The sequence below is a fragment of the Mastigoproctus giganteus genome, chromosome 3 (genome assembly GCF_048544385.1).
Source record: "Mastigoproctus giganteus isolate SK-2022 chromosome 3, ASM4854438v1, whole genome shotgun sequence".
NCBI classification, from domain to species: domain Eukaryota; kingdom Metazoa; phylum Arthropoda; class Arachnida; order Uropygi; family Thelyphonidae; genus Mastigoproctus; species Mastigoproctus giganteus.
In genome coordinates this window covers 197065141-197078119 of record NC_143577.1, presented here as the reverse complement: position 1 = coordinate 197078119, position 12979 = coordinate 197065141, and the positions used below count along the sequence as shown (strand labels likewise).

The 12979-nt window shown below is 40.2% G+C and overlaps 1 protein-coding gene across 1 annotated transcript in view; it reads right to left on the bottom strand.

Moving 5' to 3' along the window:
* LOC150088555 (tubulin-folding cofactor B-like) overlaps positions 1–3843 on the bottom strand; it is a 38371-nt gene extending 34528 nt beyond the window's left edge. The window contains exon 1 of the mRNA XM_090369559.1: positions 3744–3843. The gene's annotated coding sequence lies outside the window, so the exon portion shown is untranslated. The remainder of the gene's footprint in view (positions 1–3743) is intronic.
* Positions 3844–12979: the final 9136 nt, after the last annotated feature.

Sequence of the window (12979 nt, the reverse complement as noted above, 5' to 3'; positions counted from 1 at the left end):
TTACCACTGCCTTATACAAACGGATAATCACACCTTGTCTCTGCTAGCAAAATTTCTATACAGGGTGTCCCAGGAGGAAAGGTCAATATTCCAGGAGGTGAAACAATAGGTCATTTTAAACAAAAAAGTTCATATAAACATGTGCTCTATCCCAAATAGTTTCCGAGATAGAGCTACTTTAATGTACATTTGTTTTGAAATTGGCATGCAATATTTTCCTTCCCTCCCATCAGACTGCGACATTTGATTTTCAGTTGCCAGTTGATTGTTGTGACTAGAAGTGAATCAGACTGTGAGTGAATCAATGAGTAGTGTCAGTTTTCATTTCTAATTGTAGAAGTGTTTGCTAAAAATGCCACACATTTTTACTAAAGCCGAATATGCAGATATGCTCTATGTTTATGGCTTCCGCGATGGTAGTGCCCCTCTGCTTTCCTCAATTTGAATCTACGTCCCCTCAGGTTCTTAATCAGAGCAAGCAGAAGTGTCCTGTCAACATTGAGCAGGCTCAATGTTGACAGGACACCTACACATCAAATTCCGGATGGTAGAGTGTTTTCCAAAGCTTAACACATTGCATGAAAGTGGTATGTTTCCCAGTGCTCATGTTTCATCTGAACAGAGACGTCAAGAAAATGTGCAGGAACGGGAACACATTCTGAACATGGTTCAGCGTAGTCCTACAATTAGCATGCAAAGACTTTCTGCACATCTTGGTGTTTCACAAACACATGTATGGTGAACACTACATGAAGACAGCTTGTACCCATTTCACCCATGGCATGTGCAAAATCTTCACATAAGGGACATTGCCATGCGTCTTGAATTTTGTCATTGGTTAAATGCCAATCGTGAAGTGCTTCCATCAACACTATTTACTGATGAAGCCACGTTCACCCGGAATGGAATCAACAACACACATCAATAGTCGCACGAGAATCCACATGGTACAGCGGAAACAAATTTCCAAGTTCGTTTCTCGATCAACGTGTGGTGCCATAGGATCAATAACCTCTTGATAAGTCCCGTTATTTTAGAACATCAAATGACAGGACACGATTACCTTCAATTTTTGCAAAATACATTAGGTGAACAACTAGAGGATGTTCCTTTGGTCACAATGTGTGCTATGTACTTTCAGCATGACGGGGGCCCCCCTGCCATTCTACCAGAAGCGTGAAGCAACATTTGGACCGAATTTTCCCTAATCGGTGGATTGGTCGTGGTGGTGCCATTAACTGGCCACCAAGATCTCCAGATCTAACCCCATTAGATTTTTGTTTATGGGGTTGGATGAAGAGTGAAGTGTACAGAAGAAAGGTGGATACAAGAGATAATCTGCTAGCTCGCATAATGGATGCTGTCGCCCATATAAAGGAACATGAAGATACACTTAGACAAGCAACACGCCATGTTCTCATGAGAGTAGAAAAGTGCATTGAAGTTTATGGTAGCATTTTTGAAAATTTATTATAAACTGTTCCAAATTTGTCACTTGAAAAATAAATATTCAAATGCCTCTATCTTGGAAACCATTCGGGATAGGGCATGTTTATATGAACTTTTTTGCTTAAAATGACCTTCCACATTCTGGAATATTGACCTTTCCTCCTGGGACACCCTGTATATCATCGACAAAACTCCATGACCTGCTCTGGTTGCCCATCTGCACTGCTCAGAGAACTTCATATCTGAATGCACAATTACCCCCAGATCTTTTTCGTTCTCCACCTCCCTGAGTGTAGTACCACACAGTTGGTACATTTCTCTTGGGTTATTGCTACCCTTATGGAGTACTTTGCATTTGTCAATGTTAAACTTCAGTTGCCCCTTCTCAGCCCATCTGCCTTGCTTTTCTAGATCCTGTTGCAGTAGCATACTGCAACAGGATCTAGAAAGGTCTAAGGTTAAGGTCTTTACTGTCATTAACAACCCTGTCAACCTTTGTATCATCTGCAAACTTGGACATTAAGCCTGATATACCTTCATCGATATCATTGATAAATACACAAACCAACAATGGGCCCAGCACCAAACCCAAATGGGGATGCAAATGGGGTTAAAGGGTCTTTATTTTTGTTCAGACTGACAGCTTCCTTCATTGGGGAGCCTGGTGCACCACATCCAATGCATCCCCCAATTACATGACCCTGCTTCTAGGTCTTGTTGTAATAATGATTTCATTCCTGTTATTAACCACTCTACCAACCATTGTATCATCTGCAAACTTAAACTTTATATGCCTTCATCAATATCATTAATGATCACAGCATGTGTAATTACATTTTCAAAAAAAAAAAAATCCGTAAGAATCTAAATTTTAATGCTGTGCCATTCTCTTAACATTAAGGTGTTAACAGAATAATGCAAGTCAAAAGTATAATGAAAACAAAATTCATCACCCTAATGAAAGGGGTTTTTTTTTTTTTTTTTTTTTTTGTTAGTGAACCTAACGCCAATTTACTCCTTCACAGTTTAAAGAAATAAATATAAAACAAACTCTGAGATAAGTTTATATTTTTAATACTTAATTAAAATGTGAGCTATTGTGAAAATGTAATTTTCACAATAGCTCACATTTTACCTAACATGGAACACATTTAGCCTTAAATGATTTTTAACTATTATACAATTTAACAGTGGATACTAATGGTAGATGCAAAATAACAAAAATGCTTGTCTTTCTCAGGCTTAGAATAGAACAAAAAGCACCATAACAATTCTGCTATTCAATGTCACTTTATACTGTATTCCACTTTCTACTAGCTCACTTTTTAAAACTTATATAAATTGATAAATTCTAAAACATTCAGAATTCATCACCTGAAAAACAATGAGGCAAGAAACAGTAAACTTTTGCGAGACCAGGGATAAAATACATTAAGTGAAACAAAAATCAAGAGCGTGGCCAGTAACCAGCGGCGCTTTTGCCTCCTCAATATCTTCGGTATATAGATGATATTCCAATGGAGAAATCAGATATTCCACTATAATTCTGGAATACTTCTATTTTTGGTTTTTTATTATTATTTTTTTTTACTTGTTGCAAACGTTAAGTACTTTTCAAAGTACAGATACTTTAATTTATAAAACAAAGTAGTTACTTTACTTTTCCTAATAAATTATTTTTTATATAATATGAAAAACATATTTAAATGCTAGTTTAATTTGATTCTCAAATATATCGGGGTGTGAAGCTCATTCCAAAAAAAATTTAAAGGGAACGAGGGTTTACGAAATATGTTTCGTAAATATGTTTCACATGGCCCACTATCCTTGAAGCCACACCCCGCCGGTTAAATAAGAGACCACAGACATTGTGTTTCACTCATCTTGAACAAATATGTCAAAGCATTGACAAAATACATTTCTCACTATTTCGCGGGATTAGAGAGAGGGAGGGGAACACCCGGGGAGGCGACCTATATTACAGTTTCCCAAAAGACAGGTGGGTAGCACCTAGAAAATGTCTAATTAACAATACACAGCCACCAGTAAAAATAAAACAGAAGGCCAAACCTATCAGAGAACAGACAACTGAATATAAAACATTTCGTGTATAATTTATATTTAGCATAATAAACAATTTTAACAAAATTCAAAACAATTTTTGTTGTTAACTGAGAAAATAAAATTCCTATAGTTTATATACACACTAATTCCATAAATAAAAATATGCACATTACTATAAAAAAAACTCCACAAAAAAAAAAAAATTCTAAGCAGCTTGGAAAAATACTCACTTTTCTTAAAATTGCTAGCACCCCTGCCTAAGTTGTCAGCATAAGCATTTACGCAATTATTTTAAGTTGTGATATGCAGCTCGGAACAGGAAGTGCAATACGCCCTCTAAGTAGGTAAGCTTTTACATCAAATAGAAATGCGTGCCTCTGTGAAGTTTATTTTCACACATAGATAATAGAACTAAATAGAAAAAGAGACGCCAGTATTTTTAGCAGTCAGTAGGATGCCTCATGTATAGGGAACCTCATGTTTAGAATATTATAAAGCTAACAATCAAAAGCAATTTAAGACATGCTTTCCCAAGACGAAAGTGGGTGTGGGGGAGGGGGGGGGTAATTACGTTTTCCAAATGTTCTGACGGGTATAATATAAACGATCCAAAATCTTTTTAGGACACCTGATAAGATCAAGCATTTCGTACAAATGCTTGATACAACACAATCAAAAAAAAAAAAAAAAATCCTTTTTTAATATTGTCACATGTGAACTCTAAGAGAGAAGGGCCTCATACATCTTATAGCTCAGGACAAAAACATGTTTAAATTCGGCCCTGGCTATACGACTTCTCACTATTGTGCCTTAATAGCATGCAACTCGCCCTTGTTAGAATCCCGGCAATCACACGAGAGCCTTTTAATAGCTTTTTTCACAACGTGGTTAAGCTAGTAGGGTTCGTGCAAGGATTGCATAGTTTTCCCTCTGGAAATTCGGGTTTTTCGCACAGGAAACAAATCGACCGAAGAATACCTGCAAATACAAATACCATATACTGACGCCTCAGCTTAGTTGTTTTGGCACTAAACACACACACAAACGCACAGGCACAAGTAATAGCTTGCATTCATCGGTCAATTAATCTGTTTGCTATAAGGGAAACTAAAGTTTCTGAGAAAAAACAAGCGGGGGAACGCTGACATATAAATTGATTTATAATTGATGTTTATTCACTACCTTATTGGGGCCGCCGTAGCCTAGTGGTCAGGCGCGCGGGTGCATAAGTACACGTGCCATATTCAGCAGTCACGGGTACTGTTTCTTGTATTCTGTCTATCTTGTGAACTCCTCTGACCGTTTGGTCGTCCCGGAGTATAAACAGAAAATTTATTTATTTATTTATTCCAACAAAACATATCAGCAGACTGAACCCAACTCCAATTTACGAACAAATAAATAAGAATAATTAAATACATTTTACGCAAAACTTTCGCCGAGGACCGTCTAACTTGGCCACGTTCGAACGGTATAAATATACATGGCTATAATGACCACTCTGCTAACCGCGATGGGGACTACACACTGATTTTCATAAATAGTTTAATTAAAGTCTGCCAGATAGGAAAGTTCTTGAGGGCCATTTGACTTAAGCCTGAAGCTCAAAAGAAATTACCAATAGTGTTTGAAATAGATTTTTCTCAATGATTATTGCATTTGCGCAGAAAAGGCTAGAAAAGCATTTATTAAAAAAAACAACATAGATCCACATGTATCACATCTCTGTGAACTAAAAATATTCATGTATCTTCTTCTTTTTTTTTTATTTAGCTAGGGAGCTCAAAAGCTGGAAGCGACTGAACAATCGCACAATGCCTGGTTATAATGACAAAAACGCAAGGCTATTTGGTAAGTTATCAAATAGCAAAAACAGAAACGCATTCGAGTTTTTATAAATAAAAATTCGGCGCAGTTGATTTATTGTACGGATATACACTGAGTGACCACATTATTATGTACGGTATGTAGCGAGCGGGTCCTCCCCATTAGTCCTGAGAATAACATGGATTCCTTGTGGCTTGAACTCAACAAGGAATTGAAAGCGTGCTACAGAAGTACTGGTCCATATTGACGCAACTGTTCCTCACAGTTGTTCCAAATTTGATTGTTATGGATTTCTACTCCAAAGAACTCATTCTATCTCATTCCAGGTGCTCAATTGGATTGAGTTGGTGAACGGGGAGAAGGTTGATTCACTGTCATATTCCTTGAACAGTTCTGATCTTGTGATATGGAGCATTATTATGTTGGAAGAATTCATTCGCAGATGGACACAGTGCAGCCATGAGGAGGTGTGCTTGGTCGGAAGCAATTTCCAGATGAATTGTGAAATCCAAGTGTTGCTCCACTGAACAAGGGGCCAAATGTGCATGAAGAAAACACTTCCCGCAACATTACACTCCCACCACCAGCATTGTTGACACCTGGCAGAATAAGGCGCCTCTGTAGCCAGGTGGGAAGGAGCAGCAGTGCGTAGCACACGCATCTTGATTAGACCGGGGTTCGAGCCCGTCACCACCAAATACGGAGGATGCGGAAAGGTCAGGAATGACCACCGCATATTCACGGAGCAATATGGCCTTAGTTGCTAATGCTCCTAAAAACCAAATAACAAACAACAAACAAACAAACTGGCAGAATAGGTTCATGAACTCATGCTGTTTTTGCCATATTCTGTTCCTTCCATCTGCATAAAACAGCAGGAAAGGGTATCCATCAAACCTGGTATGTTTTTCCAATCTTCCACTGTCCAGTGTTGGCGTTCCAGAGCCCATTGAACTGTACCTTGGAGTTTTTTTTTTTTTTTTTTTGTTTTTTCTGCTGGCAGATACCCGAGTAGGTTTTCCACTGTGATACCCCATCTGTGACAACATGAGCTATGCATTCTGAAATTCCTCTTTGGTAACTCGCTGTTCTACTGAGGTATTTAACTGACCACAGCCTTTGTCACCCTGCACAAGTTTTGTCAGCTTCACTTCACTTGACCTCTCGCATCGAGAGGTCTTTCGCGTACAACCATGTCCCGAGACATGTTTGTAAGGGAAAGCCTCAGCAGGGTTGCAGATTCCCACAATTATATTGGCATATCTGGTGCCAACTACCATTTCATATTTAGTCACTTAATTCTTTTTTCTTACCTATTCTCGCACTGAATTACACACGTCCAACATGCCGACATGTTTACTTACAGCAGCCCACCTGCTTTATATCGCATGGTATTAACACGTGATAGTTTTAGACTTTTAGTGTAGGAGAAATCCATTTCATGAAAAAGCGTATCTAATAAAGTGGCCACGATAATATAATTATTCAGTCACGACTGAATAATTGCATTGTTATAAAATCGTAACTGAAAAATAGTATTATAATTCTGGAATACTTAAAAACTGAACAATCAAATTAGCCTCATATTCTGACATTTCTTGCTGCTGATTCAAGAAAAATGTCCCATGACGTTTGGTACACTTGTGTAATCGTAGACATGTAGACATGTATAGTATCTTCTGCACAGCGGCTCCAGAACATTAGCATTCGCATTAGCATTAGTAGAGGCATTTGATGCAAGAAAGCAAGCTTATGCAGCATCAGCCAAAAAAAATAAAATAATAAATAAAAAATAACCACTTCCACTTCACCCCTCTGTTCGTTCGAAATACCTGTCCAGCTGAGCTTTAAACTTATTTAGGCTATCAACTTCCACGACAAGGGATGGAAGTCTATTCCACCAACAAACCACCCGCTGGCTAAAGGCAAATTTCCTCACGTCTATCCTATATCTGTCTTTTCTCAATTTGAATTTATGCCCTCTCAGGTGATTATTCTGAGCAAGAGGAAGAATCCCATCAGAATTGAGCATGCTCAAACCATTCAAGGCTTTATACACCTCTACCAGATCACCTCGCTGGTGCCTAGTCCCCAGACACTGTAATTTGCAAAACTTAAGCCTTTCTTCGTAAGAGCACCCCTTTGTTCCATTCACTAATCTTGTTGCCCTTCTCTGTACTCGTTCCAGCATCTCTACATCCTTCTTGAAATGAGGCCTCCAGACCTGTATACAGTACTCTAGGTGTGGCCTGACCGTTACCTTATACAAGGGAATAATCACCTCCTTATCCCTGCTAGAAAAATTCCTATATATCATCGACAATACACAATGAGCTACTCTTGCAGCCCGTTTGCACTGCTCAGAAAATTTCATATATGCCTGCACAACCACCCACAGGTCCATTATGACTCAGACCAGAGCGGCAAAGCAAAAGGCTCAAGCTAATGGAAGTGCTGTGGCTCAGAGCAGAACTGAGGGGGCAGTTGTCCTCTGACTCACAGCCTTATAAAATGCACTGTTTCCTTGATGTTTGCAGAGCAATCGGGTACGGGACATGATACTGCCAAGGGGGATGTCTTTGTGTGTGCGCGATGCAAGGAGTGTATCGATATCAGGCAACAACTCGGCGTTCTTGTGGGCCTATATGAGAGCTTGAAGGACAGGGTGGATGCCCTCGAAGAAACTAAATTGAGGGGCCCATCAAGCTCTCAGCTGCCCACATCAACGCCAGAGCTTGCACTTGGGCATCGCGTGACACAGAGACAACCCCCAAGGCAGAATGCGCTGGTCCCGAAGGAACTAGTAGTTGTTGGTGACTCTATTGTCAGGGAAACGGGGAACATGCTTTGTAAAAAAGATAGGTGGAACAGGACCAGGGTATGTCTGCCAGGGGCAAAGGTTGATGACGTTGTAGAGCGAATATCATCTTTTAAGGGCACAAAAGGTGATATAGTTGTACACGTTGGCACTAATAATATTAAGAGTAGGAGACCGGCGGAATTACTTAACAAGTACAGGTCACTGTTGAACAAAAGCCGAGAATTAGGGTTGAATTTGAAAGTGTCTGCAATTCTGCCCAGACACGATAGGAGGGAGTATATGATGAGAGCCTTGTCGATCAATTCGGCCCTGGAAAGATTGTGCAAGGCTCAAGGGGTAGAATTTTTTTCAGCCTGGACTGTACTTGTTAACAGGAGAGATTGCTTCTACAGGGATGGGATACACTTAAATAGAAAGGGTGCAAGAATATTTGCTGATGCTATCGAGGCAGTGTTAGGTGGGTCGGAAAACTGCTAGCTTGTGGGGAGAAAAAGACCAATAGATTGACAGTAGCCACTGGCAGAGGTGAAAGAGATTCTTGCACTGCTTCTATTAGAATGAGCAGAAGCCTGAAAAACAAGATGCATGGTATTTCAGAGACTGCTGGGAGCCATTGCGGTACAAGTAAACACATGGGTTGTGTTAGGGTAGCTAAGAATAGAAACAGGTGCAGGTATACTTGCGTGTACACCAATGCTAGGAGTTTAGTAAATAAATTTGATGAATTTGAGGTATTGCTCAAAACATCGAAGGCAGATATTGTTGGGATATCAGAGACGTGGTGTCACACAGATATAAGGGATGCAGAACTGCAATTTGGGGAGTACAACGTCTACAGAAAGGATAGACAGGATAGGAAGGGGGGAGGGGTTATGCTATTAGTTAAGAAACACATAAAAACCAAGGAAGTGAAGCCAGTCGACATCGCTGGACAGTGCAGTGTTGAGTCAGTTTGGTGTGACATAAACAGTGGGAGATCAAAATTGAGAGTAGGAGTGTGCTATAGGCCTAATGACTCTGATGAGTATAATAAGGAACTGTACAGGGAAATAGAGTGGGCCAGTAAATCAGAGAGTCTTATAATGAGAGATTTTAATTTCCCAGATATTGATTGGGATTTGGGGACTGGTTACTCACACACTAGCAGGGCTTTTGTGGATTTATTGGATGATTGTTTTCTACATCAGCATGTTCGGGAGGCAACTAGAGGGAGTAATACTCTTGATTTGATTATCAGCAGTGATTCTTCATGCATTAAGAATCTGCAGATAAATGAACCACTAGGTGGCAGTGATCACAGTGTGCTGAAGTGGGATTTACTCAAAGAGGTAACTACCATTAGGGGTAAAGGGAAGGGTTATTGCTTCCGTAAAGGCGACTATGATGGACTGAGACAGTATTTAAATTTTATACAGTGGGACCAACTGATGATGTTACCAACAGCAAATTCAAAATGGGAAGGATTCAAAGAACTTATCTTGGAAGCTACTAGGCTTTACATACCAACTAAGAAATATTGTTCAAGGTTTAGGCCAAAATGGATGTCAGATGAACTAATGAGGCATATGGCAGAGAAGAAAAATGCATGGGATACATACAAATTAACACATGACACAGAAGCCTATGATTGATACAAGTTGATATGCAACCAAGTTACAAAGGAGGTTAGGCAGGCGAAGGCAGATTACGAGAAATCCTTGGCAAGGGATGCAAAGAAAAACAGTAAAGAACTCTTTGCTATGTAAACTCTAGAAGGAAGGGGATGAATCAGATTGGTCCACTTGATATTGATGGGTCAACTGTTGATGATCCTGCTCAGGTAGCTAACAAACTAAATGAATATTTTGCATCGACATTCACACATGAGGAGTTATTCAGCGAGGGGAATGCCAGAGGTGTATTCAACTCTAGCAGTAAGCTACAGAATCTTGAAATAACTGGGAGTAAAGTGGAGGAGAAACTGTTGAAGATAAACGCAAGAAAGGCACCCGGGGTGGATGGGATCTATCCAGTTATATTAAAGGAGGCAGCAAAGGAAGTAAGCAAACCCTTAGCCATAATTATGAGAGCTTCCTTGGACTCAGGGGAGGTACCCATAGACTGGAAATGTGCAAATGTGACCCCAATTCACAAAGGAGGATCAAAGGCTGACACAAGTAATTATAGACCTGTGAGCTTAACTTCTGTTCCATGAAAATTAATGGAGGCACTGGTTAAAGAAGCACTGCAGGATCATTTAGACAAGACTTCAGTTATAGCTCAGACACAGCATGGTTTTGTTAAGGGGAAGTCTTGCCTGACCAACTTGATTGGATACTATGATGCAGTCACAAAAGAACTGGATGCAGGGAATAACTTTGATATTATATACTTGGATCTTAGAAAGGCTTTTGATACTGTTGCACATGGAAGACTGCTACACAAATTGGAGAAGTGTGACATTGGAGGCAAATTGCTGCAATGGATAAAGGGGTGGTTGAGGGGGAGAAGACAGAGAGTGGTAATCAATGGACACTGCTCATCGTGGACTGATGTTATTAGTGGAGTCCCTCAGGGCTCAGTGTTGGGTCCATTATTGTTTTCTGTATTTATAAATGATATTGATGATGGTATATCGGGCTTAATGTCCAAGTTTGCAGACGATACAAAGGTTGGCAGGGTTGTCAAGGACACAACTGACACTATGCTGCTGCAACAGGATCTGGAAAGGTTCAGCAAATGGGCTGAGAGGTGGCAAATGAAGTTTAACATTGACAAATGTAAAGTACTACACATGGGAAACAGCAACCCCAGAGCAACGTATCAACTCTGTGGTACTACACTGACAGTGGTAGAGAATGAAAGGGACTTGGGGGTGGTTGTGCAGGCAGATATGAAGTTCTCTGAGCAGTGCAGACGGGCTGCAAGAGTAGCTCATGGTGTATTGTCAATGATATATAGGAATTTTTCTAGCAGGGATAAGGAGGTGATTATTCCCTTGTATAAGGCAATGGTCAGGCCACACCTAGAGTACTGTATACAGGTCTGGAGGCCTCATTTCAAGAAGGATGTAGAGCTGCTGGAACGAGTACAGAGAAGGGCAACAAGATTAGTGAATGGAACAAAGGGGTGCTCTTACGAAGAAAGGCTTAAGTTTTGCAAATTACAGTGTCTGGGGACTAGGCACCAGCGAGGTGATCTGATAGAGGTGCATAAAGCCTTGAATGGTTTGAGCATGCTCAATGCTGATGGGATTCTTCCTCTAGCTCAGAAAAATCACCTGAGAGGGCATAAATTCAAATTGAGGAAAGACAGATGTAGGATAGACGTGCGGAAATTTGCCTTTAGCCAGCGGGTGGTTGGTTGGTGAAACAGACTTCCATCCCTTGTGGTGGAGGTTGATAGCCTAAATAAGTTTAAGGCTCAGCTGGACAGGTATTTTGAACGAACAGAGGGGTGAAGTGGAAGTGGGGTTTTTTTTTTTTTTTTTTTTTGGCTGATGCTGCATAAGCTTGCTTTCTTGCATCAAATGCCTCTACTAATGCTAATGCTAATGCTAATTTCATTCTCTACCACTGTCAGTGTAGTACCACAGTGTTGATACGTTGCTCTGGGGTTGCTGTTTCCCATATGTAGTACTTTACATTTGTCAATGTTAAACTTCATTTGTAACCTCTCAGCCCATCTGCTCAACCTTTCCAGATCCTGTTGCAGTAGCATAGTGTCCTTGACAACCCTGCCAACCTTCGTATCGTCTGCAAACTTGGACATTAAGCTTGATATACCATCATCAATATCATTTATAAATATAGAAAACAATAATGGACCCAATACTGAACCCTGAGGGACTCTACTAATAACATTAGTCCACGATGAGCAGTGTTCATTGATTACCACTCTCTGTCTTCTCTCCCTCAACCACCCTTAATCCATAGCAGCAATTTGCCTCCAATGCCACACTGCTCCAATTTGTGCAGCAGTTTTCCATGTGCAACAGTATCAAAAGCCTTTCTAAGATCCAAGTATATAATATCAAAGTTATTCCCTGCATCCAGTTCTTTTGTGACTGCATCATAGTATCCAATCAAATTGGTCAGGCAAGACTTCCCCTTAACAAAACCATGCTGTGTCTGAGCTATAACTGAAGCCTTGTCTAGATGATCCTGCAGTGCTTCTTTAACCAGTGCCTCCATTAAGTTTCCAGGAACAGAAGTTAAACGAACAGGTCTATAATTACTTGTGTCGCCCTTTGATCCTCCTTTGTGAATTGGGGTCACATTTGCACATCTCCAGTCCATGGGTACTTCCCCTGAGTCCAAGGAAGTTCTCATAATTATGGCTAAGGGTTTGCTTACTTCCTTTGCTGCCTCCTTTAATATAACTGGATAGATCCCATCCACCCCAGGTGCCTTTCTTGTGTTTATCTTCAACAATTTCTCCTCCACTTTACTCTCAGTTATTACAAGATTCTCTAGCTTACTGCCAGAGTTGAATACACCTCTGGCATTCCCCTCGCTGAATAACTCCTCATGTGTGAATGTCGATGCAAAATATTCATTCAGTTTGTTAGCTACCTGAGCAGGAATCAACAGTTGACCCATCGATATGAAGTGGACCGATCTGATTCCTCCCCTTCCTTCTAGAGTTTACAGAAGTAAAGAACTCTTTGCTGGTTTTCTTTGCATCCCTTGCCAAGGATTTCTCGTAATCTGCCTTCGCCTGCCTAACCTCCTTTGTAACTTGGTTACAGATCAACTTGTATCTATCATAAACTTCATTCTATCATATTACTTGTATCTATCACATCTTGTATATATCATATTACTTCCACTCCGCCAT